The sequence below is a fragment of the Hippoglossus hippoglossus genome, chromosome 5, assembly GCF_009819705.1.
Source record: "Hippoglossus hippoglossus isolate fHipHip1 chromosome 5, fHipHip1.pri, whole genome shotgun sequence".
NCBI lineage: Eukaryota > Metazoa > Chordata > Actinopteri > Pleuronectiformes > Pleuronectidae > Hippoglossus > Hippoglossus hippoglossus.
The window spans coordinates 21182423-21208853 of NC_047155.1; the positions used below are offsets into that span (position 1 = coordinate 21182423).

Genomic DNA, 26431 nt, shown 5'->3' on the forward strand with positions numbered 1-26431 from the left:
CGTCTGTTCACTTCGATACAGTGGAAATGTATTTAAACCTTTTGTTTGAAGGCAAGGTTGTTGATTTCCTGTCTTATTCTGAGTTCCTCCTGGTTGGCTTGACACAAACACACGCGCGCGCGCACACACACACACATCCTGGTGTGATGTCACAAAGTCAGCATCTCAACACTGGTGTAATTAGCAGTGTGAATGACTGGAGCTCGGGCAGGATTTGCATGTGAATCAAACCACTTCCCTGAATCAACTGGCCATTGGCAAGAAAGTGAGTAAGAGAGGGGGGGGGGGGGGAGGGGGGGGGGGGGAGAGAGAGAGAGAGAGAGAGAGAGCAGTGGGAGAAAGGGGGGCTGACCTGCATGGGGAAATGGGGAGGTGGACCCCTGTAAACACAACAGTGCTGTTTAACATAAGAAACGCACTTACTGAAAGGACAAAGGCATTACAGACCAATGAAAAGCCACCAAATCAAAAACAAATGTATTCTCCAGGGCACCCATGTCCATGATTTAATGATTGAAGTAGACTACAATCATTTACACTTATATTTATTTGTTATTACATAATACTTATTGTGTTAAAAGAAGAATAATAGAAGATGCTTCATCTGTCTCTCCTCTAGTTTGAGTGTTTTCCACTGACCAAATGCTGCTGATTAAAAGACAATAGACAACAAGGAAATTAAAGCAAGGGATTGATTTCCTGACATGATCAACACATGGAGTCCGTTAGCTCAACTATTACCAACAACAGCCCTTACAGATTGTCACCTTCTGGTTCTGCTAAATCTCTGAAACACACGCTTGGCTACAAATTCCACCCTGAGATCACTCCTCTCTTATTCCTTCAGTGAGTGGTAGGAGTGTTTTTTGGCAAACAGATTTTAAAATGCGATTTGTAGGATGGATAGCATGGAAGTGGGTTAGCAATTAAATCGAGATTGCTCTATATTATTGCCAATGTGCACCATTGCTGCCTGTTGGGCAAACACTAGTTAAAATAAAAGATATGCAGAAAGTAAAAAAAATGCATTAATATTAACATTTTTAAAGCTACACAAATAAATTCTTCTCCCACTGCCACTGAAAAAGGACTGAACGACCCAAACAGTTTTTGAGTACAACACTGCAGTCTCCTTTCTCCTTTCAGGTGCTGTACCTCCAGCTTCCCTATAGTCAGACTAAAGCTCTTCTGCTTTTCTTTTTAACGAAAGCTTTCCTTCTGCCCTGAATTCTCCTCTCAAATGCAGCAAATCTGGCCAAATCCTAATCTCATACATAAAAACATATAATCACATTCTCCTTTACAAACTCAGGAATATCCATTACAACCCAGGCTGTACTTATGGCCTGTCCCCTACATTTTAAAGGGAGCCTTAAGTGACAGTGTCCTGTGCTCATAGCAGCCACAGAATAGGGTCAGCTGGTTTGGGTCCAGTCCCTCCCTTTTCCCCAATAAACTGTTCTCCGACCTGCAGTGAACTTTTAAAATGCCATTAGTGGACTGAATAAAAGCATTGAGGCCGGCTTGGGGGTGACATACCACAGATAGCATTGCCTTCGTGGACTCCTGGCATGCACAGAGAGCCCCGACTTGGTAATTTTAGACAGTGAGGCAAACAGGTTTACTCCCTTCCCACATATGCATAAGCGTATTGAGGCTTTTGTCTCTATCAAAGCACAGGAAGAGCAATATTGTAAATACATGTTCCCCTGAGGCTGGGAGCCTATCTGAGGTATGCAAAAGAGTTGTCCTGCCTCAAAGGCTCTTATCCTACGAGAAGGTTTTCACATCTTACCAGGAAAGGACTTTATTTATATACTGTCTGATATGGTCAGAAAAAACACACTCTTAATAAATCAGTGCCTTTATCTGGATTTGAAATGCAGCCAACATCCTAACATAGCCTTCCCATCTTTATTTCTCATCTGCTTTTTTAGGAACACCAGTCTACTCTCCTTTCATGTGGCAAATGCTGATGGCTATCACTCCAGAGTCAACACACGAGGCAGCTGGGACTCACCCCAACAGCTGATAGCCAAGACATGTTTGGGTGGGAGGGAGAGAACTTACTTCCTCTCTCATACAGTGTCTCTCCCCGCTGCTGCTGCTGCAGGTTTACCCCAACTTACCCCAAGTATTTGCTCTGCCAAAATTCTATCATCAGGCTGAGGAAATGCTCCTCAAACCAACTAGAAGGTGCCAGTAGAAACCCGCTTGTCAGAACATCTGAAGCTGGATTTATGTTTCCGACGTCCTGCTATGGATATGAAGGGTGTCGGTTCTGATTTATAGTTCAGTGTCAGTTTTCAGATGTTCATAGCACCATCCCAAACACTGGCCAGATGTATCGCACATGATCAGGACATACTCTGCTTCATTTTATTCCACAAAGTTTGCATTCTCTATATATTTTGTGATAGCGGACTATTCATGTACTTGTACTAGTTAATTCATGTATCTCATCGTCAAAATAGAAGACTATTCTGAGGTGTTTACATTCATTCACAGTGAGACAGCAGCTACCATGGGAAGCAGAGGTTTGTATTACATTATATTATCACCTCTTTACGAGAAAGTTTGCTATCAAAAAGAAGAAAACTAGAGAGGTGTTCTTTAACTTCAGATCAACAATCTTCACTGTAGCAATGCTGTAGCTACTTAATGAACTTTCAATAGGACTTAACAGTATCTGAAGCCTGGAGACCTGACATCTTTCTGAAATGTCGCCGTATCGAACAAATTCTGTAAAAATAGCTTTGACAAAGCGAGAAGAAAAAACTCTTTGCAAAACAATGTCTGCCATATGTATAGCATGTGAATGAATACAACATTATGAGCGTCTATGGGAGGAGATTGTCCGCTTAATCGTCGACATTTGATAAACTGCATCTCGGGCTGTGCCCACACTGATACTTTTTTAACTGACAACAATCTCCATCCATATGAATGTATTAGCGCTGTGTCAGAAATAGCCCCTGACAATACTAACATGCCTGAAAACGCATATCACATGACCATTCACATAGGCCGTGCATGCACAAGTCCACAGCAATTTGTCGCAAATCATTCAAAACCTTGTTCGCCTTCTGGGCATGTAGACAGTAGCGTTATAAAATTCTGAATTGAACTACAGAACAGCTGCCAGAAGAGACAAGATCGATAATGTTAGTGCATTTTCCAGTCATGATTGGTTGTCAATGCAACTGTTTGTTAGATTCCAGAAAAGGATGAGAGGAGCATGACGTCTTCACTGATGAGACCCGATCAGGAAGCAAACATTCATCTCTGTGTCATTGTTTTCAAAAGTCTCAGTGGCTGATCGTCCGACTCAGGGTCTTCAAACTAAGATGCATGGGGCCAGCAGTGTTTCCAAAGGTCTCCATTTTAACAGCTCGAGTTACATGGATGACTGGTATGAATGGTAAAAAAAGCGTTTGAAAACATATCAGTGTAGATTTAACTTCATCACTCTCTTCACCCAGCCTTGAATTGTAGCAACTCAGAAAAGTTATAAACACTTCTGCCTTTATGGTCTGGTGACACTTTGTTTGAAACAGTTGGTTTTAAGAATAACCCGGCTTATAAATAAACTGGAGCAGAACAGAGTTAATTTTTCATTGATGGTTTAAGTTCCAAGACACAGACCATTAAATCAATCGCTCAAGCGTTGAGCTCGGCACACTGGAAGTTGTAAACTGCTGCCGACAATCCTAAGTTTGAAACGCTTTCTACCTTTACTGTTATTGTTTACCTGCGGTTTAATAACTTCTCTTACGCTACATTAGAGGTGTAATGATTCATGTGAACAGAAGAGGAAAGAGCTGCCGGCTAGTATAAAGGTTCACTGGATTTCCTAACCCAGCACCGGTCACTGTGTCGGTGGAGACGCCTGACGCTCAGCGAGAGCAGTCTGAAAACCCACTGACCTCCCTTCGGCCGTGACCTCTCACTGCTTCGGCCCAGCTACTCTGCCCAGAAAGCAGATTTAGAGAGACATAAGTCTGGGGGCTCGCTATGGTTCTTCCACCCAAGCACCCCTCTGCACCCATGGTCCCGGCAGATAAGTGGCCATTATTCATCCCGTGCTAAACATTAACTGGATTAATTCTGCATGGGCTGAGGGCGAAAATTGTATTTGTCCAAACGGGGGGAAACGGCAAGGAAACGAGGAGAGTAGCCAGCTTGGCTGAAATTCTAATTAGCTCGGGGGTTCGTTAGCACACGAACTCTACTCTTGCTGATACAGAGGCCTGGGTAAGCCATTAAGCCAGAGATGGGGGGGGGGGAGCCAGTTTGAAAGAGTGAGAGAAGAGTGAAAGAAAGAAAGAGTGAGGACACAGACTTTTCATGAGTAAAGACCCAGGACAGGAAGGTGACCTTGTGTAGTGACTCCTCAAGGGAACTAGGGCTATTTTTTGCCCCTACTGGCCCACATATACAAGGGCTCCTCAGCACAGAGGGTAAACACACTCCAAGTCCTCCACCTCCGTCTGTCCATCCTTCTCCACTTTAGGCAGCGCAGCTCAATTTCCAGCGTGCCGTTCGGCGGTTTGTCAGCGAGCTTCTCTCAGCCCTGGACTCCAATTCCACGCATAACTAGGTCATGCTCTGATTTTAAAGAAAATACAGGGGGAAGAAATGTTGTAGGAAATAAAGAAATATTGTGGTGGCTGGTGGTGATATGAAAAATGGCAAATAAGAGACACTGAAAATTAGATTTGACATTATTACTATTATTATTATTCATGCGGCCATTTATTAGAAATATATAAACCTTTGGGAGAGGATATTCAGTTTCAGACCACTTAGTTATGATTCTGTGCAAAACAGTAATGTCTTTCTAAAAGTCTTGTGAAGTGATACATAAAATATCTCTCCCAGCAACTGATAAAGCTGCAGCTCTGACGCAGCCTGATCATGTGGCTCCATGAATGAACCACCCACCTCCTAACCTCCCACATTCAGCACCCCGCGGCCATTTGTCTGACTCAACTCTCTCATTCAGCCTCCACTAACGCTCCTCTTCCTCACCTTGTCATCATGACCCAGATGAGAGGAGTAGGTGGCAGTACTGATTTGCTGACTCTCTCTCACTCACACAGTCTAGGTTTTTTGTTTCATTCACTCCATCGCTCCATCATTTAAACCTCTGAATTTTCTTTCTGGTGCTCGTCCCTGTAACAAATCACCTCGCAGCTCTCGCCTGTGGCCACAATCACATGCCGACTGACCAGATGTTCCATCATTAATAATGAATATTAGCATATACTCATTATGTTGACCACAACTGGCAGCGGGCGCAGGTTTGATATATGATCTACCCCTTATTTTCAGAAGGCTGCTTATAGGAAAGTAAACACAAAAGCCTTTATTTGGAGTTTAGGGGTTTGTCCACTAGCGTACAAAAACCAATATATCCAGTTGGGTCGAGAAAGTGCAACAAAACAAATGACTGTGTTGTACTTCCATGGATTTTAAATACATAATATACAACAATTCCATCATTAAAATACTCTGTTGACTTGTGTACTTATATTATTTAATATATTATCCAATGTTTCCAACAATGTTCAAATTCAGAGAAATTTTATTCCAGGTAATGGGATGTTTCATTTTGGCGTCATATCTGCTTTATCCGTGACTTTGCCCGTCTCTGCTATAACCTTTGGGTCAAACGACGTATGATTATGGAAAAGAACACTGCTAGCCAGTCTGCTTTTTTTTCCTTCTTATGTTTGTATTGGTCACTTGTAATTGATCATGATTATTCATTGTTGTTTGCGGCATAACAAGAATTAATCTTTAATACTAATTCGTGAACATGATTTGCGCCTGAATCAAAGGTAGTCTTTGATCGGCAATGGCGGTGAAGACAACAACTCCCATGATCCCAAGCTGCAACACGATGTCACCAAACTTTTATTGTTTTGATTGAGAGATCCTCCACAGCTGAAGTTACATATTGTATGTTTAAATCCAGAGATACCATGTGATAGAAATAAAGTGAAAGGAAACAGCAGTTCCGACATATGAGCAGGGAAACTTTGGAAAGAAGGTGGAGAATATATGAGACCGTAAAAAGTCTTTGCCCAAGCAACCCAAATATCTCCTGTAATAGTTTAAGCTCAAACTTAAATAAACCCCAACGACTCAGCTATGCCAGGTTTAAATATTTAGCTTTCAAGGACAAGCAGCTAAAGACAGGATCAGTTCATCAAGTAGAGCGCGGTCTGACTGCTCTCAATCCACCCGGGAACAAAATGAAAGAATGAACATGTACAAGGTAAAGGCAACCTGCTTATGTAAAACTATGTACTGCACTTATAAGGATAAGATTGTACTGCAATTAGTTATCAGTAGCTGGATCGAAAAACAAACAAACAGATTCAACACACTTACTACATCTGTCTGAGTTTTCCCATCAGTTTGTGTGGTTTTGGGTTATAATAATTAACAATAACAAAAACACTTGAACATGAGTCATGATAGTTAAATTGGAACAAACCTTCTGGTTTAATTTGTCCCATTTAATAAGTATTTATAGACGAGCTACAAGTAGAAACATGTCTGTGATGGGAGGAGCAGCTCCGACATTGTTCAAAGCATCTTAGTCTTTATCAAGAGCATTTAATGAGCAACTGAAACTTGAAGGACGGTTTAGCTTCAGTGTATTAAGTGATTTACGAGACTATACAGACACAAAGAGACTGCTGAATGAATGATTAGAGGGGATGGACAGTGTGTGGATGGGAACAATATTTGGAGGAGAAAACACGTTTATCTTTGTTTAACTGCTCATATCATTGTGATGGTTTGATTTTAAAAATCTAATAAAATATCATGCATTTCTCTATATTATGGAATAATATATTATAAGTAAGTAACTGTGGAGGTGTGGTTTGATCAAATCTGACTGATACTGGTCTGGAAACATCAAGACAACAAATGTCAACAGGTTGTTATTCAAATGTTGCTGAATCTTGATTTGTGCATTAAGGTATGTGACATCAAATGTTACAAACTGAGCCCCGTCCACCTCAACATCTCTCATGTGAAAAAACACTTTGGGCTGCGAATTCCCTCTGCTGTTGTGTCAATTTAGAATTTCCACTGTTGAGGATCAATAAAGGTAAGTTATCTATCTGTCCTAATCTTTTGTTATGTTATTTCAGATTAAATAAACAACAACACGCACACGCACACGCACACGCACACTCGCACGCGCACACTCCATTTTGGTGAGGCCACTGCAGTCCTCTCCTCACAGGGTCTCGAAGGCCTACAGAGGTTATGGATTGAAGAAGAGACTGCCATTTCCCGGACGTGACAGACTCGTGGTATGTTTCATCACTGGCCGATAAAAAACGCGAACCCAGGGCTTTATTGATTGATCACTGCCGAGTGCATCGATAGTGGGGAGCAGACACACAAGGACAGATGAGGCTGCAGAGGCATCTCACATTGAGCCATCTACATGCTCGGACAAATCCCATTAAAGAACTTCCACCATACCGAGGTCGAACTTTCCTAAGCTGTTTTCAGAAGTGACCTGCGGGTAAAGTCCAGAGAATTGGATGCAGAGTCTTTCACAGATGCACAACAGAGCAAGATTCTCTGCACAGACGCGTTCACAACAGCAAACAATCCTCCGCTGGCAGAGGCAGGGAGCGACGTATTAACTCCGCTGCAGAGATCAGATAATTTTCTTTACAACAAACAGACACTGCTGTCGGCTCTTATCACCAGAAACTCTCTTGACATCTTTGTCGGTGTCTTATATGAGTATGACACAACATTTTCACCGGGAGATATTTGTTTTCCTGCTGTGTTCACACATCAAATTCTCCTGAATTTCTACAGATTTTACATTCGGGGGGGGGGGGGGCAGGTGGAGAAAGTCTGCAGATAATCCGGAGCCTCTCACTCGGACTATTGCGTTCACACATGCTGCTCCGGAGAAAATAAGGAGGAGCTGTGGAGCTCAGTGCATGTGTGAAAGCAGCTCTAGTGAACACATCTATCTGTCTGTAGCTTTGCTTCCCCCTGCTTGATTCCCCCACTTACAGCTACATGTAAGTCCCCCCCAAAATCCCTATTTAAAGCACGGCCCATTAGTAAGAAGTGAAAGAGAGCTGTGCCCTGAGAGAAACTAAATCACCCCAGCCCATGCTGTTTACACCAGACCCGGCCCGCAGCTTGAGTCGCTGTTTATTTGAACTGTGAACCTCCATGTGAGGTGTGTGTGAAAGGACAAGTCTATGTGTATGTGGGAGAGAGAGCGAAAAAGACAGAGAGCATGTGAGGTGAGGGGGAGGGAACAAGTTCCACACAAAAACCAGTGTCTCTCCCTCCGATTTATTTCACACCTCTCTAACACGCTCTTCACAGTGTATTTATTCGCCCCGTGGGCTCCTGGCGCTCCTCGGGTTCTCCAGGCCACAGACGGGCCTCTGTGCAGCCCGGTCGGGGTGTAAGGGAGGCCCGAAAAAACAGACCTCTCACACCCTCCCTCCCCATTCCTCCCTTGGCGCTCCAGACACAATAATGTCCTTCTGCCGACCCACGTACGGCATCACAGCCTGTTCTTACACCTTTGCATATGTTCAGACATGCACGATCACACAGAAAACATACAGACTCTCCTGCTGGGTAGCATTCACACACATACTGTATAATTGAGAAAAAATGCATGCAATTGTACGCACGATTATATAGAGATTGCCATTCAAAGAGGCTCACAGCTGACTTCATACCCTCCATGACACACGCTCACATTTGTTTGGAACAGTACGGTTACTGTGGGATTGGTTGAAAGTGTCCAAGCAGAGGATAAGAAGACCTGAGCATCAATGAAGCCACTGTTTATAAAGAGCACACTGACTGGAAGAGCGATGAGGATTATGAAAGCCAGCCAAGTATTCAGACATGAGAACAAGGACACTCACTGAGGAAACACACACACACATGTCAAATAAGAGCACATAATGTACATAAACACACACCCACCGAGCATCTAAATGCTGAACGTACTGAAGCACACTGCACTTACCTATGGTGGTATTTTTTTCTTTTTTTGGGGGGATAAAATGTTGCCTGTCCATACTAATGTGGATATTTTGCAAACCAAACTTTGATGTTTGAGCCAGTTGTCTCTAAAACTGAGACTTTTACATCTGCCTTCCAAAGGGTTTCTGTGTATCCATACATGTAAGCGTTTGGGAAACAATGACATCACAGCTTACTCCGTGCATCCCCACTGTTACTCTGTGTAATGAGCATTAGCAAGAACCAACAACAACAATGGCGGCTATACAAAATTTGTTCTACATTTGGTTAGCACTGCTAGGTCTGATTACAAGTTTGCAGTAATATTTCACATTTAGCAAGATTCACAGTTGTCTGCTTCACCCAATATTACAGCCATCAGAGTTCGTTGATGTAGACCTGGTCATCACCTACTGACCCGGCATTGTTTTTTTTTTATCGTCTGTAGTCATTTTTGTGTTCTCATCTGGATGGAGATACTTTGTAAAACGAAAATCATGAGGAGGGAGACTTTTGTAAAAACAGAGAGGAAAAGATCCGTTCAAAAAAAGATCTGCAGCATGGTAGACAAGGCCTTGAGTGTGGCTAACTCCGAATAAACAGCACAGGCGTCAGTGGCCATAAACACGTCATTCACTCTTATGATCAAACTATCAAACTCACAATAAAGACGATATAACATTTTATATTACATTCCAATGTGAGTGCGGGACGAACATGCAGATGACCACAAGAGAAAGCAGGAGCCAAAACCTGGTCTGAGTTAACAGGATGTCAAATAAGTTATCATCAGCATCAGTTCCCCTCACACATGCTTAACAATGACCAATCCAAAGATTCTTTAAATCATTTGACTTGAAGCAGTTTCATGAAGAAAAAAAAAAGAAAGAAAATAATATTGCAGCTGCTCCCTGAAGCATGGAACAGCTAATCACTGTGTATCATTCCGCTATAGCCTCTGCTGCCGGGCTCCACATGTGTCGCTGGCAAGCTCTGCACATAAACCACATAGTATTCCCAGACAGAAACATAGAGACATACAGACTAACAGGGCAAACGCTGGACATACATATGAGACATTCCCCTACAAACATGCTTACACACACATACAACCACGCAAACAATCATATCACTGTGAAATTCATGCAAACCCAACAGCTATCGTTAGCACAACAGAGAGGGACACACTAATCTGTGGAAAGGCACTGTTGATATCCACCGTGTCTAATCACATTGCAGCTCAAGTATGCCTGGTGCCTGCTTTGGCTCCACTCTGGTATCTGGGGCAGCGTACCAGCCAGTAGAGTAAACTCCAGACAGGAAAGGCTGTTCCCATGTGTGTGTGTGCGTGTGTTTGTGTGTGTGTCTGCATGCCAAGACTGTGCCAGCCACAAGACTGATGCCGGCGTCAGAATGAATCACAGTCAGTGTGCCGTTCCTTCCCTGCAGCACACCGAGAGGTTAGAGAGAGAGGGACAAAGACAGAGGGATCATAAAAACAGATCATAAAAGAAACATCAATGGGGGATAGAGTGAGCGAGAGAGGGAAACATAAAAGAGGGTGTGAAAAGCAGGAGGGTTTGTGAAACAACGCCTGAGAGGGCAGCACAATGGAAAACAAAAAAACACGACAGGGAGGGACGCTATCACCAAGCCCATCCATCTGCAGCCAAGCTACATGCCAATACATTAATGTATTCTCTGAATCTGACCTATGGATTAGTCTGATTGCTGGTTCACGTCTACCTAACAATGACAAGCATCTAGTCTTTACCATCGCATACTCTGACAAAGCTGCTGCGACAGTATCAGCCAATAAATAGACCAAATTTCAAGACACTTAGCCACAATTAGTTTCCTGTGGCCATCAGTTAAAGTCTCGTCCCATCGGAAATAAAAAAATAAAAATTTTACGGCTAAATTAAATCATTTTAATAGGATAAGTAGATTTGATCATGGGAGATAACTAAGTTTGAGTTTATCATTCGCATTACGTTCTGCTTTGGAGAAAACCAAATGTATTGACAGTGATTAAGTCTGAAGGGAACATAGAGCTGGACAGTCGGGGCTATTGCAGCTCGTTGGAATCCTCTATTTTTAACCTCTTCTGTTCGGAGTGTGAACAAAAGAAACATGGTTTGTAGTCATGTAAAAGACAGAAGTCGCTGATTGGCCTATTGAAATCACTCCCTGGTTCATTGATTAATTTCTATACAAAAGAGTTTAGTCTATGAGCACAAAACAGAGAATTCAAACACATAACCTATCATCAGCATTTTTTTTATATTTGACAAGTGACACAATGAGAGTTTGTAAGCAGAAAGAAGTGTAGATACTAGAATTTTGATGACCCAATACAGGTGGATATACTTAATTCCTTTAACAGTCATATAATAAGGTAACCTATGATTTCAGACATAGCAAATTCAATTGACTAAACCGCTAATGATAGCATGTTCCTGGTTGGTTGTGTTAGTGGTTAGCCACCAGCTACAGTGCTAGTAGTCCATATGTCATCAACCTTCAAGCAACACCCATATCACAAGCAACTCCAACTACTTTCCGATGTAACCAGTCTTCTGTTACCCTGAGTCCTCAGTCAATACGGCCAATGGCATCATCAAGCCTCAAAGCTTGACTGTTTAACAGAAAAACCTCCAAAACATGAGCCATTGATCTCTATTGATTATGAGCTAGTTTGAATTTAGCTGCAGTGGCTGACCCTGCTCGTCCATTTGATCCTTCCTTAGCGCGCCACTTCACCATTGTGAACTCTATTGATTCCACATACAAATCAAGAATCTGAGTATTTGAACTGATCCTATTGGGACAGACATTCAGTTTCTCAAACAATATCTAATCAATTCATGGGATGAGTCAGAAGGGTTTAGTGAGAATAATCACAGGCTGCCCCCGATCTTATTGGAAAATGAATAGATGGACAGATACACATAAACAATAGGGGCATAAAAACGTCTCCTATGTTGAGAGGCGGATATGAGACAGCACAATTTTTGATGACACAGCACGGTGCACACTGCACTCCATCTGGGCGCATTTAGTAGCCATGTGCAATTTATTACGTATTTCTGGAAATGAAGCCACGATCGAGTCTGTAATCTGCGGGTGGGAGTTAATTCCTATTGTTCATGGTTTGTTCTGTATTGACTTCATCGTGGTAAGCAAAGTTTGAGGGGAGCTGACTGAGGGGTTAGAGAAGTAAAAAAAAAAAGAACCAAATACGTCACAATAAGGTCCAACAAAGTCGCTGCGGCTCTGCCACAGCACCAGGCTTTTTATACTCCAAGAGTCCTCAGCTGTAAATTACTGTTTTAGAGCAGAGGGGTGAAATTCATCACCCTCGTGGTTGGCAGGCTGGGTAAACTTTAGAGATCCTGTGTCATTCTGCAAACTCTGATCATCAACTTGAGAGGTCCTGGCTAACTTGGCAGTGAGGTCGCTGCGGCCTGTGGCTTAACATTTAGGAAAAGCACTCAATAGTGAGTAATGGTAAGTAAAGACATATACCTAACATGTAATTGTTATGTTGCATCTTGTTTTCTGCACAGAAACTGGACCATTTCTTAGCCAAGGGCAGGGACTTCCTGGAGTTACTGTTCCCTCTTAAACAGACCCAGGCTAGCTGTTTCCAGCTGCTTCCAATATTTATGCTAAGCTAAGCTAACCATCTCCTGGCTTCAGCTCCATATTTAATTGACAGTCATGGGGAGTGGTACAGTATCAATTGTCAAACACATATTTCCCGAAATACCCAGTTTTAACTTTAACTCCTCTAAGCTAAAATAAACTATTACACTGCACATTAGTTCACATGCATTTAAAAAACAGCATGCCTGTACTTATTCCACTGCTCTCAGAACTTTAATACTAGAGTCACACGATATTGCTTTTCCATTACACACAAAACAAAAATTGGAGACTATACGCTCTTACTTCTAAACCTTGGGATAACTTTCTTTTTTGTTTGTGCTGCAGCATGAATAATCAAAGACCTTACAAAATTGATGTTCAATTTTTTGGGGGGAATAAGCGCCAAGTACTTGAAAACTTCCATGAGGAGATTCTTTTGCTGCTCCAAAAAAAGGAAGAGGGAAACATTTATGCTCCGGACAAAAAAGTGTGGTGGGATAGTGGGATTTGAAATGTTGAATGTAGTCAGACATTATGCACAAAACCCACATCAGTTATTCATTACGCTACTCATAGGAAAAAACCTTGTAAATTTCTTGCAAAACATTACAGAGCACATTACCATTCAATACTGTTTTAATAACGAGCAAAAACAGCATGAATCCAAGTCTGCCTGGTTCCACCACTGACCCAAAACCACATTAAATCTTAATAGGCAGCACACAAACCAACAAAGACATAAAGGGATATGGCTTTAATAAACATAGTTAACATGACGCTTTAAGATGTCCTGCACAGCCCCTCTTCTAAACCTCAGTGCAAACCTCACCAAGCCTCTATTTAGAGTCAGCACCCTACTGGTGGCTCGCTACCGTGTCCAGTGGCTTTCCAGGCAGAACGCTAAACAGCTGAGTGGCGGTGAGGCGACTGGCCAAGCAGCCGCGTGTTAGTTCTGTGGGGTGAGGCAGCCACATCTGGTCGGCCTGCTCCCACTTAGAGCAGCACCGTGGTCCGCTGTGCAGCCAAACCTCAGAGGTCAGGGACACAACCAGGGACCGTGTGTGTGTGTGTGTGTGTGTGTGTGTGTGTGTGTGTGTGTGTGTGTGTGTGTGTGTGTGTGTGTGCGTGCGTGTGCTGTATGTGTCAGTGTGTTAATACCCCTGCCATACAGTGTAACCTACAGAAATAGGAACTGGATTCAAATTTAAAGCAGTTGTGCTCAACCCTCAATAAATAGAAGCTTTTCCTTCAAATGCCAGATTTTAAGATAACCACTTTTTTTGGGGAAGAACTTGATTTATTTTTGGACTGGGCTGAGGTAGAGGAGAATAAATGGAGCAAGCGGGGATTGATACTAGAGGCTAAATGATTTAACCACCGTCACATTCGTCAAGGTGAGGTATTTCTGATCCCGTCCTTGAGCTCTTCCACCAAACCACCTACTTATAATGCCAACTCCAGCCTCTGATACCATAAATTTTCTTTAAATGAAAGACGCCAGCAGGACATCGCTTCATATGCCACATTTGAATGTGACAATGATGACAAAGAGGCATCACATCTGCACTCAAACCTGCAGCTTAAATCACGAGCTGCCTCTGAGTAGTGCTGATGGTAATTACCCTATAAGGTTATGTCTCTGTGAAGTGATTCATGCATTATCTGGGCACTGTATGACAGGCATAGCTGCAGTAGGAGCCTGATTATTGCATCATGACGCTGATTATGGTGACAGCATGTGTCACCACGTTGTTGTCACCCTCAAACTATAAGTGTCCAAACACTAACGGCAAAGATACAGGGTCTAAACATACTGCATACAAATGTGTGATTGTTTATGTTTATTACAGACATGACTGCAGACCTAATGGTGACCAAAGAGAACAACTGCAGCAACTGAAGAAGACCCAGTTGGACCACCAAGCGACAGCTGAGATCATCTATGTTTTTTTTCTATCAAGTGGGAATAAGATTAAACACATGAAAATGAACCAGAGGGAGAACTTAAAAGGTTTTAAGCATCATCCACCGACTGAATCCAAAAATCTGTCTGTCTATGTAGAACTCAAAACTCGAGAATCGTTCATCATCATTGTCAAGTATACAAGCAGCCTAATTCCATACATTTCCTATTTCCATTCTACACATACTAATTTCACACAGTTAGGTAATTGTCAGTTTTTTCAATTTATATATAAAACGCAACAAATGTTTCTGTTGCCAGCAAACAGCAATCACACACATAGGATCATTTCATTTCTTTCTTTTTTTGTGTACTCCAAGACCTTTCTCTTTTCTCTTCAGCCTGCAGTGTATTTAGTATTTTTCACAAGGGTGGGTGTACATATTTGCATGACTTTTGCAAGCTCAAGTTTTGTCAAGGTTTTTTGGTGTAAACACACTGAATAATACAGCTGAACTAATAAATAGGCTGGGCCAATAGTAGCCGATTGAACATATTGTTCTATTCTTACTGGTGTTTATGTCAGCTGATGGGTAAAATACAAATTACAGCCCAGATGTGGTAAAGACAGTTGGAGCATCATTTAGACACAGTGTCACTACAAAGTGCTGGATATACTCTATTCAGTGTCTGAATCCATGGGCTGGTCACACAAGGTTGCTGGACTTTCATGGGCATATACGAGCTTAGAATTAGAATTTGTATATGTAATAATATAATACTAAACTTCTTTTATATAGTTTAGTATATCATGGAACTGGGACACAGATTTTGTTGCCTGGATCAATTAGACATGGTTGTTGGAACAAATTAACATAATAAAAAAAGAATCCTGAAAACGCAGATGTGAGTAATGTTAGTTTGAGCGATCAGCACTTTACTGTATACTGGTCCTTTTGCTGCAGTACATGTGAACACCAGTCAGCACATACAGTATCTGAACTGCACTGTACTGGCATGTGGCCAGGTTCACCGTACCTGAGGTGGGCATGGAAACAACAACATGGAAACAAACTGCAGTGAGCAGCAGGCTAAAGGCCAGGATTACTGTGTGGAAACAGGAATATTTTTAGAATGGCAGAGATGCAGCAGCCAGAGCTGGACTCTGTCACTGGACAGACTGTGAACAATTAAATCTGGGAAGCAGGTGGCTGCTAATGTCACATTATCTAGACAGACATGAAATCTGGCATCAGGAGACACATAAGTATGGCATGAGCTATTGTGCGGCCCCTGTTGAATTCAACAAAACAGACAATGTGAAGGATGGAAAACGGTGCAAAGTGAAGGACATCGTTTTAAAAAGCAGCAGTGAGGGATGTGTTTGTCACAGCGGGGTGTCGCAAGGGAGTAATGTCTGCTCTGGTTTTATTTTCTTTCCCTTTGAAGTGCAAGGCTGTCTGATCTGATAAAGCTTCCAGGAGGTTTGCATCTTTGTTTAACGTGGAATGTGACAGATTTGGGTTAAATAAGATGCTTGGAGTGAAAATACTGTACGTGTGCGTGTTCGTGTTCGTGTGTGGCAAGTGCACGTGAGAGAGAAGGGCCTCAGTGTGATCGAGAGTCGATATGTGAGAACTGTGAATGGGGGGAGCGCAGTCGAGGTAAATAAAGGAAAACAAGCGAATCGCATCCCCGTGGCTCCATTGCAGCGTCTTCCATTACCCAAGACCACCCGCCTGCCACACAGCAGCTCGCGCACGCAAGAGAGGGAGGGAGAACACAATTGCTCAAACATGGAGAATGATTTTCTTTCAAAAAACCCTCCAGTGGCTCTGATAAGAGGCAACAAGTGTACTGACAATATATCGACGTGTTGCCAAACATGAAAGCAGTGTTCTGTGTCAGTCTTGCAGGGGGTTCAACCAATGTTTGTCCATTACAACATCGATTTCCTGCGGAGCTGCTCATCCCCCTACGATTTTCCTCCTGACTTAGGGAAACACAACTGAGAGACTCAATGAGGAAGTCTGAGTATACATGAGTGTGTGTGTGATGAGGATAGGAACTTGCTGTGCCACATACCAGAGCATCTAACTGCATTATAAAGATTAATGAATAGCCTGGATCTGTTTCCTATTATCTCTGTATGCTTGAAGATGGGGGTCCACAGCCACATGCCGAGCTGTGTTGGGGTTGTGGTCTGCTCTGATTACATCAGAGCCGGAGCCACGAGGGATCATTTTAATGACCCAAAAAATAAAGACTTTCCAACAAATTTCTCCATGATGCCCCGACAGCCTGCAGCAACATCCTCTTGTAGATCAGCAAGAAGGAAAAATGACTATGGCTACATCCATGCTACTACGTTTTTATTTGGATCAACTCTGCTATGGATACACTTGGCGTCCACACTACTCCTGAGTTTTAGAGTAGCTCAAACAGAGTAGTGGAAACGCTGCTGACCCAAATTTAGTTTGAAAACTCTTTTTAGTCTGGACAGGCAGAAACAGAGATGTTTGGAAACGTTGACATTTTCACTCACAACTGCCTCCGGATTGGGTCTTTTTGGCCATGGTGTAGTCTTTGATGATTATCCAGGCTCCTATTACATGACCCCCTTCCAGAAGAAATCACCTGGCATCAGCCTCAGCTACCGGTGTAAAACACAACATGGGGAATCAATAACAATTATTGATGACCCTGTTGTCTTGTGCAGTTAAATCCTGCATTTTACAATGATTCAACTGCTAACACCGGGTTCACACAGGACATGGAAAGCCAGGCGCCTCCTTTCCGCCCCCCTGTTACTCAATTGTGCCGTTCACATAGGCTGCGATGCGCCGCGCAGCGCCAAGGGCGCCTCGCGCCCTGCACTGATGGTTTCGGCGTTGAGTCTATTTTTTCCGCTTGCCGCGAGCGTATAGCGCCAGGAAACACACTGAAAAATGATTTTAAACGATATAAATGACATATTTTATATGACATAAATGATCAAATATGCATCCCATACTTTGTATTCCCCTCCTGTTGTCCTGGAGTTTTAATTTTCCCAATTTTCCCAATCACACTTGAGAATGGCGCTTCCGCGTCCTGTGTGAACCCAGCGTTGCATAGAGAGGAGCTATTATTTGAGCAATCTTTGTTGTAAAAAAAATTAAAACTGATATGGAGCCAAAACACTTGTATGAACAGAGATTGTACTAGTTTGGATAAGCTGTTTTTCAAGACAGACAGACACTTGTCTCCCTTACCCTAATCTTAACCATCACAACTAAATGCCTAGCCCTATCCATAACCTAATTCTTACCCTCTTAACCCTGTGAGGACCAGCCAAAATCTCCTCTCGATGATGGTATTGAACCAAAATTGTCCCTCATTACTATAGAAAGACAAGCACACACACACACACACACACAGGCAGAAAATCAACAGTGTCTGTCTGCCTCTGTGTTGTAAAACAGTCATAAGGGGTTTTGGGGGGATGGTTGGTTCCTTTTGAAGTTGGACAATGACCTCCAACTTGTTGCTTTCTGCCCCCCCCCCCCCCCCCCACGCTTTCGCTGCATTCACACACACACGAACGAACACACTCCGCATCCAGGAAGTGGCTCCTTCAGAATTGTGTGTCTGTCTGTCTGTCTCTGTGTGTGTGTGTGTGTGTGTGTGTGTGTGTGTGTGTGTGTGTGTGTGTGTGTGTGTGTGTGTGTGTGTGTGTGTGTGTGTGTGAGTGCGGGTCAGGAGCAGACATGTGGACTTGGATGGAGATATTGGTGCATGGGTGTATGGAGGGAAGGATGGGGGGGATGGGCAGAGGAGGAGGGGAAACAAACTTTCTCCACCAACTAACATTGACCTGGAGCAAACAGTGGGGCCTTTATAAGGGTTAAAGGCAGCAGCCGCTTTAACACCTCGATGTCACCAGCTCACATGTGTGTGTGTTTGTGTGTGAGGTGCGACTATAAAATAAGTCTGCCACCGTGAGAAAATGCAGAAAAAAAGAGAGGGAAAGAGGAAATGAATAAAAACGGACAGAGAGGAAACAGTCTAAGTTGTACTCTAATAAAGGAATCACACAGCTCTGTGACAAAGTAGTGGACGTCTGAAGATAAGAACCTTCCAGTGCAAGGGCTGGGGCTCTCTTATCAAGGGGGCTGGGGCTTATCTTACCAAGTTAGAGCTTGGTTAGAGACTGAGGAACATTCAGGGGTGGTATCAAAATCTGGGGTTTTCCAAAGAGAGATTGATATGTTTAATAATAATGGGACACACAAAGAAACGCTGAGGGCTACAGGTCAATGACAGGCTGAGTCATTATTTATTTACATGTAAAATGCCAGAACTAAAAAGTTCTAGTTTGCATTAAATCAATCATTTAGTCATTCATTCATAGATGTGAACACAAAAACATCAATTTGTGCAGCTCAAATACCACCATGTGGCAAACACACACACACACACACACACACACACACACAAACTGTTTAAAAGTCATGCAAAAATTCCCCTCTGCACACTGGTTATTATTTCTTTATTATATCTGTTTACTGTATGCATACCTATGTCCTTAGTGTGTGTGTGTGTGTGTGTGTGTGTGTGTGTGTGTGTGTGTGTGTGTGTGTGTGTGTGTGTGTGTTTGGCCCTGCGCTAAGCATTTATGAGCTAATTAAGGTCTGGCCAGGACTGGAAGGCTGGTGATAAGGCCTGTCTCTTGCCCTCTCATTAATGGTACACGCTCCGCTGGGGTTTCACACACAAACACACACACGCACACACGTCTGTCCTCCAAAGAAAAAAAACAACAGTGGCAGCACTATTCACGCATTATTAAACAGGCTCCCACACTGATTCCTCAGATTTAACATTTGGGAGCTTGACTGAGTATTCCCAATAAATTTAAGAAACTGAATACGGAAACTGAAAGGAAGCGATAGTGTTGCATTCGTGTGTCACGGTCAAATTATTAACACACAACCGGCAGCCAAGTCCAGTAACGTGAGAGCAATATGGAGCAAGTCTCTCCCTGTTGCTCTTCATTCCTGTATGTAGCTGTGGAAATAATAATTGTATTAACACAATCTGCACATGGGAGGTTACAGAGGCAATAAACAAGTCTTTATGTCAGTCTCTCCTCATCTTCCTCCCCTTGATCATTCCCTCTCCAGTCAAGTCTTCTGCTCAACATTCCTTTGTATGTGATCACTGCTGTTGTTTCTCTCTCCCTCCCTCCTTCTGCTTCACAAATCAAACACAACCCAACATGCAAACAAACTTTCCTTGAAAAAGAGACATGACAAAACCTCAACAATTCCCTGTGACAACAGCACATGGAAAATGTGTGTGCGCGCGCGTGTGTGTGGCATTCCTTTCTGTATAGATTTGGCAAAACACAGCAGAAGGAGACATGGGTCACAGACTGCCGGGAATTAATCTCTAAACCATTAGTGGCTCCATTTCAGAAAGAAAGAAAAAGAAAGCCTGAAGGTGAGGATGTGTGGGGCAGGGAAGAGAGAAGCCTGCAGCAGTGGAGGAGAAAGAAGTTACAGAGAGCAGTATGTACGTAGGCTGGTTTGCTGAGAAGATGACTTGTTTGGAAGAGGACCAATCTACAGGCTGTCTGTCGGTATGAAGCTGAGCCAAAGTACACACAAACACACACACACAAACACGCACTGGCAGCAACCCGGTGAGCTCCACCAACCTGAACAAGATAAGCCAGGCCACGCTCTACTTCTATGTGTGTCTTTGTCTATTTATCTGTGTGTGACTGAGAAACTGAGAGTGTCAAAAGAAACACATAAGCCAAAGTGTGTATATTCATGTGTTAAGATTTACTTGTGTCTGTGTTTGAATGATGAGTAATGAACTTTCATCAGCCCGACATATATTCTCTGCTTTGTAATAGATTTATTTATTTATGGTTTATTTGACAGGGACAAATATAGTGTAAAGAGACAAATAGCTATCACATGCACATATCACCTAGAAGAACCTTTGTGAAAACAGAAGGGAGTGTTTCAAGATTCAATAAAAATACATATAATAAAACATAAGTTCAATCAACAGAGGCAACACATCAACTGTATTCTAACCTATATGATAAAAGACTGGGTCCAGTACTACAGTACAGTATAACCCTCCACTGATCTTGTGCCATATTGTCTTGTGCCTGCCTACACTACTGTATATGGGTCAAGCCAACGTGACAAGCAGCTTCGACTCTGCCAAGCTGGCATGGCGGTGGTCGGCAAGGGAAGACAAGAGGTGTCAAGGGGTGGTGTGCTCGGAAACCTGCTCCAACGGGTGATTTATGAGTGGGCACCAGCCACACTGTGGGTACATATGAAGTGAAGTGAAAGTTCAGCCAGGAAGACTGTTTCCTTGCATAGTCACATGCACAGTATCTGTTATCTGCCAACTCATTCTTTCTTTTAATCCAATCCCAACCTGACACTCACCTTCAGCCAATTACATGTAAGCTGTAAAAACTTTGAATTATTCTCTCTCCTTTCAGCGGTCAGTTCAGTACCATGATCACTGACCTATCTCCACCCTCGTACCACCTCAACTCTGGATACAAGGTCATTTACCTTCTACCATCCAACCAGAAGCCTTCATCAGACGTGGCAACTTCATGCTTCTTTCCTGAGGACCACCACCCCCAGTGTCCGGACTCTGGGGTAAGTCTCCTTCATACCTAAAGCCCTAATTCGCAGGACTGTTACCAGGGTGTTCTACTTCCTGCTGGAATGTAAGCGCCAACGTCTATTCCTCTTGTGAAATAAATTGTATTAGTCTCCGCTGATTGAAATGACCGTCTAAACCAAAGACCCACAGTTCTGGGTCACATCTAGTAGGCTGCACGTCAGAGGGAGAGAGTTGTCATCCAGCTCCAGACCTACCGGACCGTTTCTACCTGGTCTTCACTCCGTGGAGGCCTTTAGTTCTGCAGACAGCATTAGGTTTCAAGTAACATGGAACACTTTATCATGTGGTGCACACAGAGCACATTTCGGCCACACACACATGGATAGGCACATGAGAACAGACAGAGAAGAGATTCAGTGGAGGGTTAATGCACAAAGAGGCAGGAGAAAGAGGGAGATCCATCGTCTCTGTCCTACTTTGCACCACAGTTCGTCTTCCCTCTCCCTGCTCCATTCTTTAGGGAGGGATCAGTGAAAAACAGCTAGTCAGCACATTTCAGAATAAACTGTACAGGGCTGTTTCCTCCTGATTCAAAGCCTCACCTCTCTGCAACACTGGGGAGCACAAATCAATTTTATACTCCAAATCCTAAATCCCAAGACTTACAGGCTGGTACAAAATAGCATCTAAATCCATTAACAAATAGAATGACAGGCAGTAGAGTGCATAGCTCCACCAAGGCCCAACAGTCCCCTTATGAAACCACACTTAAAGTCACTTAATCTGGATTTTTATTAAGATCTTTTCAATTTACAGATCCTCATAGATCTCTGTGAAGATGTCAAAAATCTTGCAATGTTAACAAAGGTGAGAAATCCTGGATCTGCGACTTTGTCCAGATCTGCGTTAAAATAGAATGGCTTCTTTCTTTTCCATTAGTGAGGCTTTTTACGTAAGTCTGCTGAGAAACAAATAAACCAACCAACATCTTGTCTACACATACAGAGGACCATTTCAACTGATCCCTTTCAGTGGAAGATATATACAGGAGAAGCTGTTCTTCTTCAGAAAAGGTGTGTGTCATTATATTATTATTACATTTTAGGGGTGAATGCAAAGTAAAAAAAAAATATATATAAAGATATGAGCGTTGCACAATGGAAGAGGCAGGCGGCTACATGCAGAGACACTGGTGGAAAGAGACTCTTTCAGATTCCTCTGAAGTGCATCTTGTTGACATTAACCTACGTGCAGGTGACACGCACTGCACACTTCAAGTTAAAGGGCTGAGAATTTTACCTGAATTTCAAAATCAGCATTTCTGTTCTGTTTGCAGGTGAATGATGATTGACATTTAATCACTGTTTCGATCACCGATCCTGATCATGACATTCCTTGCTCTCATCCATTGGACTCTCACTGACACTTTTGATTTTTCATTTGGACCATATTGCTGAGGTTTGGCCTGTGTGTTGCCACCTGCTATTTTGCCACATATCTGCACTTCAGAAAATTAATCAGGGTTTGTTCTGGGTCCTAGTCCATCGTGCTGATGTTTAATGCGTATGGGAGGAATTGTTCTCATGGTTAGACGGATTTGTTTAACATGCAACACAATGGCCATGCAGACACGTCAAATGCAAGTGAGAATGGGAGCCACATCTTCTCTGCTCACTGAAGATGTATCTTTTGTGCCGCGGTGACAACATGGCAGGGTGACATTGTCATTCAGGTGTAGTGATGACAGCGGCGGGACCCGCAGGACAGCACCACTTGTTTACCTCAGAGGAGGAATCTACAATTTGTCTCGATTTCCATGAATTACCAGCTTGAACAATAGGCTGTTTTACAAAACCCTGACTGCACATACCTGCCACTCCTGGTCTTAGTGGAGAGACAGGGACTGTGTGAAGGTAACAATGTGTGTTTGTGTGATGAGGATACAGTGGGTGGTAGGAAGAGACAGATCGTCTGTCATATGCTCCTGTGTGTATATCTGTGTGCTTTTGTAACGCAGGACCTTGTCTCAAATAACTTTGTGTGTACATGTGGATAATCCAAACTTCACTGTGTGTGTGTGTGTGTGTGTGTGTGTGTGTGTGTGTGTGTGTGTGTGTGTGTGTGTGTGTGTGTGTGTTCTCCTTGGCAAAACTGAGCAGGTCTTGCTGCCGTGCCAAGGCTGTGGTTATTCTCCAGAGCCAGAGGAAGATGAGCACAGATACTTCATTATGACCTGCATTCATCACCCCTGGGACAGCTTGGCACTGCTTCTCCTCCCGTCCTCCTCCCACCTCCTTCTAACCGTGTGCCTCGCTCCTCTTTTTCAGCAGCACAGGTCCATCTTCCACCATCTCTCCACCTCATCTCCCTCCCTTGCTGCACTTTCTCTCTTACTCTTCTTTCATCTAGTCAGATTCTTCCTTCTCGCTCTGCTGCTTGCTTGCTCCGCTTCAGTACGACCCCCCCCCATCTTACTTTACTTACCTTGTCTTACCTTATCTAACCTTCACTCTATACCTTCTCTCTCTTTTTTAATTAACTTTCTCTAATCCTCACTTTCCGTCTGTCTTAACCCATCCTCCCAGCCTTTCATCAGCTCACCCACTCCTTCCTCTCTCTTTCCCGCAAACACAGCTCATTTTCTTTCCCGATACTCCTCCTGCTCCTTCAACTGCATCTGTGCCACCTGATCTGCTGAATCAGGCAAGTGGTGGCGTCCACTGTGTCTGTTAAAGAATCACATTGATATTTTATAATTTTTTCAGAAGTTCAGAGGATTCATTTTATCCGACCAGCTACAAGATGACTTTGGAGCATTAAAAAATATTGGATAACTGAAAAAAGGCAAAGCTGCAAGACTATACACCAGCAGCGAACAAACCATCAATCTTCTCTCAGTGTCCTGATTAAACAAGCGCTGTATGTGTTCATTACTTTTTTGTCCCCGCTGCCATTGGCCATCTAAATAATTTTAAATAACTTTGTGCTTATTTTCATTGGCCTTTTAACTTAATTTGTGTGTTTTAATGCCTTTTGTGTGACGATATATAGTTTGCAAAAAATATATGTGTAAGACATAAACATGTAGTTTTGCACAGATGGCAACACCAACAGTTGGATCGGCTTCAATCTCTTCCATAAGGCATAAAAAGTCAAAAAGAGGAGCCTACAGCACAGAACCTGTGTGTGTTCAGCCCTTTACAGTACTTTTCCAAATCTTCTTAATGTGTGTATGTACTTTAATGTTTGTGTGCGTGTTTAGACCACACGTGTGGGGAGCCTACCTGCTGTCCCATATGGTTGGCATTCGGCCTAATTAAAGCTTTTGTTGCCCCACAAACTGGGTGTATTGCCATAAGTGCTCCCTGAAGTCCTGTATTTATGGCAACTTGGCATTATAAACGAGGATAAAAGGAGAGCAGAGACGAGTCTGATTTCTCCGCACGTCGCCATAGAGACAGAGGAAAAGTTCCCAGGCAACACAGCAGCTCTGCAGCAATGCCATGATATGACTGTACGTCGTATAAACTGCTTTGATTAAACATTAAAATACTTTTTTATATGATTTCTGGTCATAAAGATATATTTTTATGAGATGAGGAAAAAGAGGACACATATACACAGTGGTTTTAATGTATTAATATCACAAACAAACCAATAAAACATTTAAACAATGTTCTCTGGGAAGATTAACGGATGTGCCGCGACCTATCTCTCTCTCGCAATCTAAAACACTGATCAAACTGACAGTTATATGCTCTATAAGTGCCCCTCTCCAGCCTTTTTTACTCTCCAGGCTTATTCCACATAGCAGTCATACCTCTGGGAGTAGCTCAGAGTGACCAGAGCAGGAGACATTTGACACTGAAACACTGACACATGACCCTGAGCTTGACGGCTGAGGTCAGTGCAGGGAAGCTCACTTCAGTCTAAATAATGGCAAATGCTTTACCAGTTCCATCGTGCGAGACCCACACAAACAGTAAATTAAGCTTAAAGCCTCAGAGAACTTGTGAATACAGAGGAACAGCTATTGACTCGGCTAAGAGCATGCAAAACCACGGCTCTTGCTGTAATTCAGTTCATAATTATCCTCCATCAGGACTTTAATGAAGTGTGCGAGAGCTGGCACTTCCTCTGCTTGCTGTGAAACCAGAAATAGCTCTGTTTTGGGTGGCACATGCAGCAGATGGATCAAAAACAAAGTTTATTTCCGCCACCAAATTTTCCGACCGTGAAACTTTTTCCACAGACAGAGTCGGGTTACGGGGCTCTGTGTTCTCGACCGAACGCGATGGAAAAAATAGGGGAGGTGTGAAACAAAAATCAAATTAGCTCACTTCTGACGTCCTGGCTCAGCTGCGCTTCTAATTTCCTTATTAACTCGCGCAGGAGAGGAGATCTGAGGTCGCTCCTCATCCCGTGACACTCCAATCCATCTCCTCATGAGTAATGAACGCTTAACAGGGCTGGAGGCAGCCCCCCAGCTAAATGAACGCTACTCAGGCCACTTTCACAACAATGTCAAGAGATGGTGAAAGGAGATAGATGAAGAACAACATCTGGGGCCTCTTTGATCGCTGATGACTCTCCGTGGGAGGGGGGGGGGGGAAGGAAAAGATGGAGCAAGTCTCAATATATTCTCTGTGTAACTGCATGTGTGTTATCAAGGACAGAAATGACTCAAGAGGGATGCAAACCATCCGCTATTGAAAATGTGGCATAGGCAAAAACTCATTTCCTCCCTTCGTCAGCAGAAAAGATCAGACAGAAAAAGTTCAGCTAGAGGATAGCGAAGGTTTCCACTCTTCAGCCAGTCACCTTGCGATGACACATCTGCCCAGTAACCCCCTCCAAAACAGCTGGCCTATTTTACATTTTTTAATCCCGGTTGTGTTTATAAAAAAAAAAAAAAAACTGTCCTCCATTGTGAACCTTGAATAAAGCTCTATTGTTCAGTCTCCGCATGAAAATGACTTGATTTGCATGAGATTTTTTGGTGATTGTCTTCATGTGTGTAACATAATCAAGGTGTTAGGAGGTAAACAGGAACAAAAATGAGGTGAAATTGTGGTTGAAATGGAAGAAAATGGAGGACGCTGCTCTGGTTAGATTAACATTAACATTTCAACATGCTGCTGTATGATGGTTGGTTTGGCTTCTACAACAGACCCCTACTCACTC

General features: G+C 43.0%; 1 protein-coding gene across 1 annotated transcript in view; it reads right to left on the bottom strand.

Moving 5' to 3' along the window:
- prickle2b (prickle homolog 2b) overlaps positions 1-26431 on the bottom strand; it is a 92807-nt gene that overhangs the window by 21447 nt on the left and 44929 nt on the right. The window lies entirely within an intron of this gene.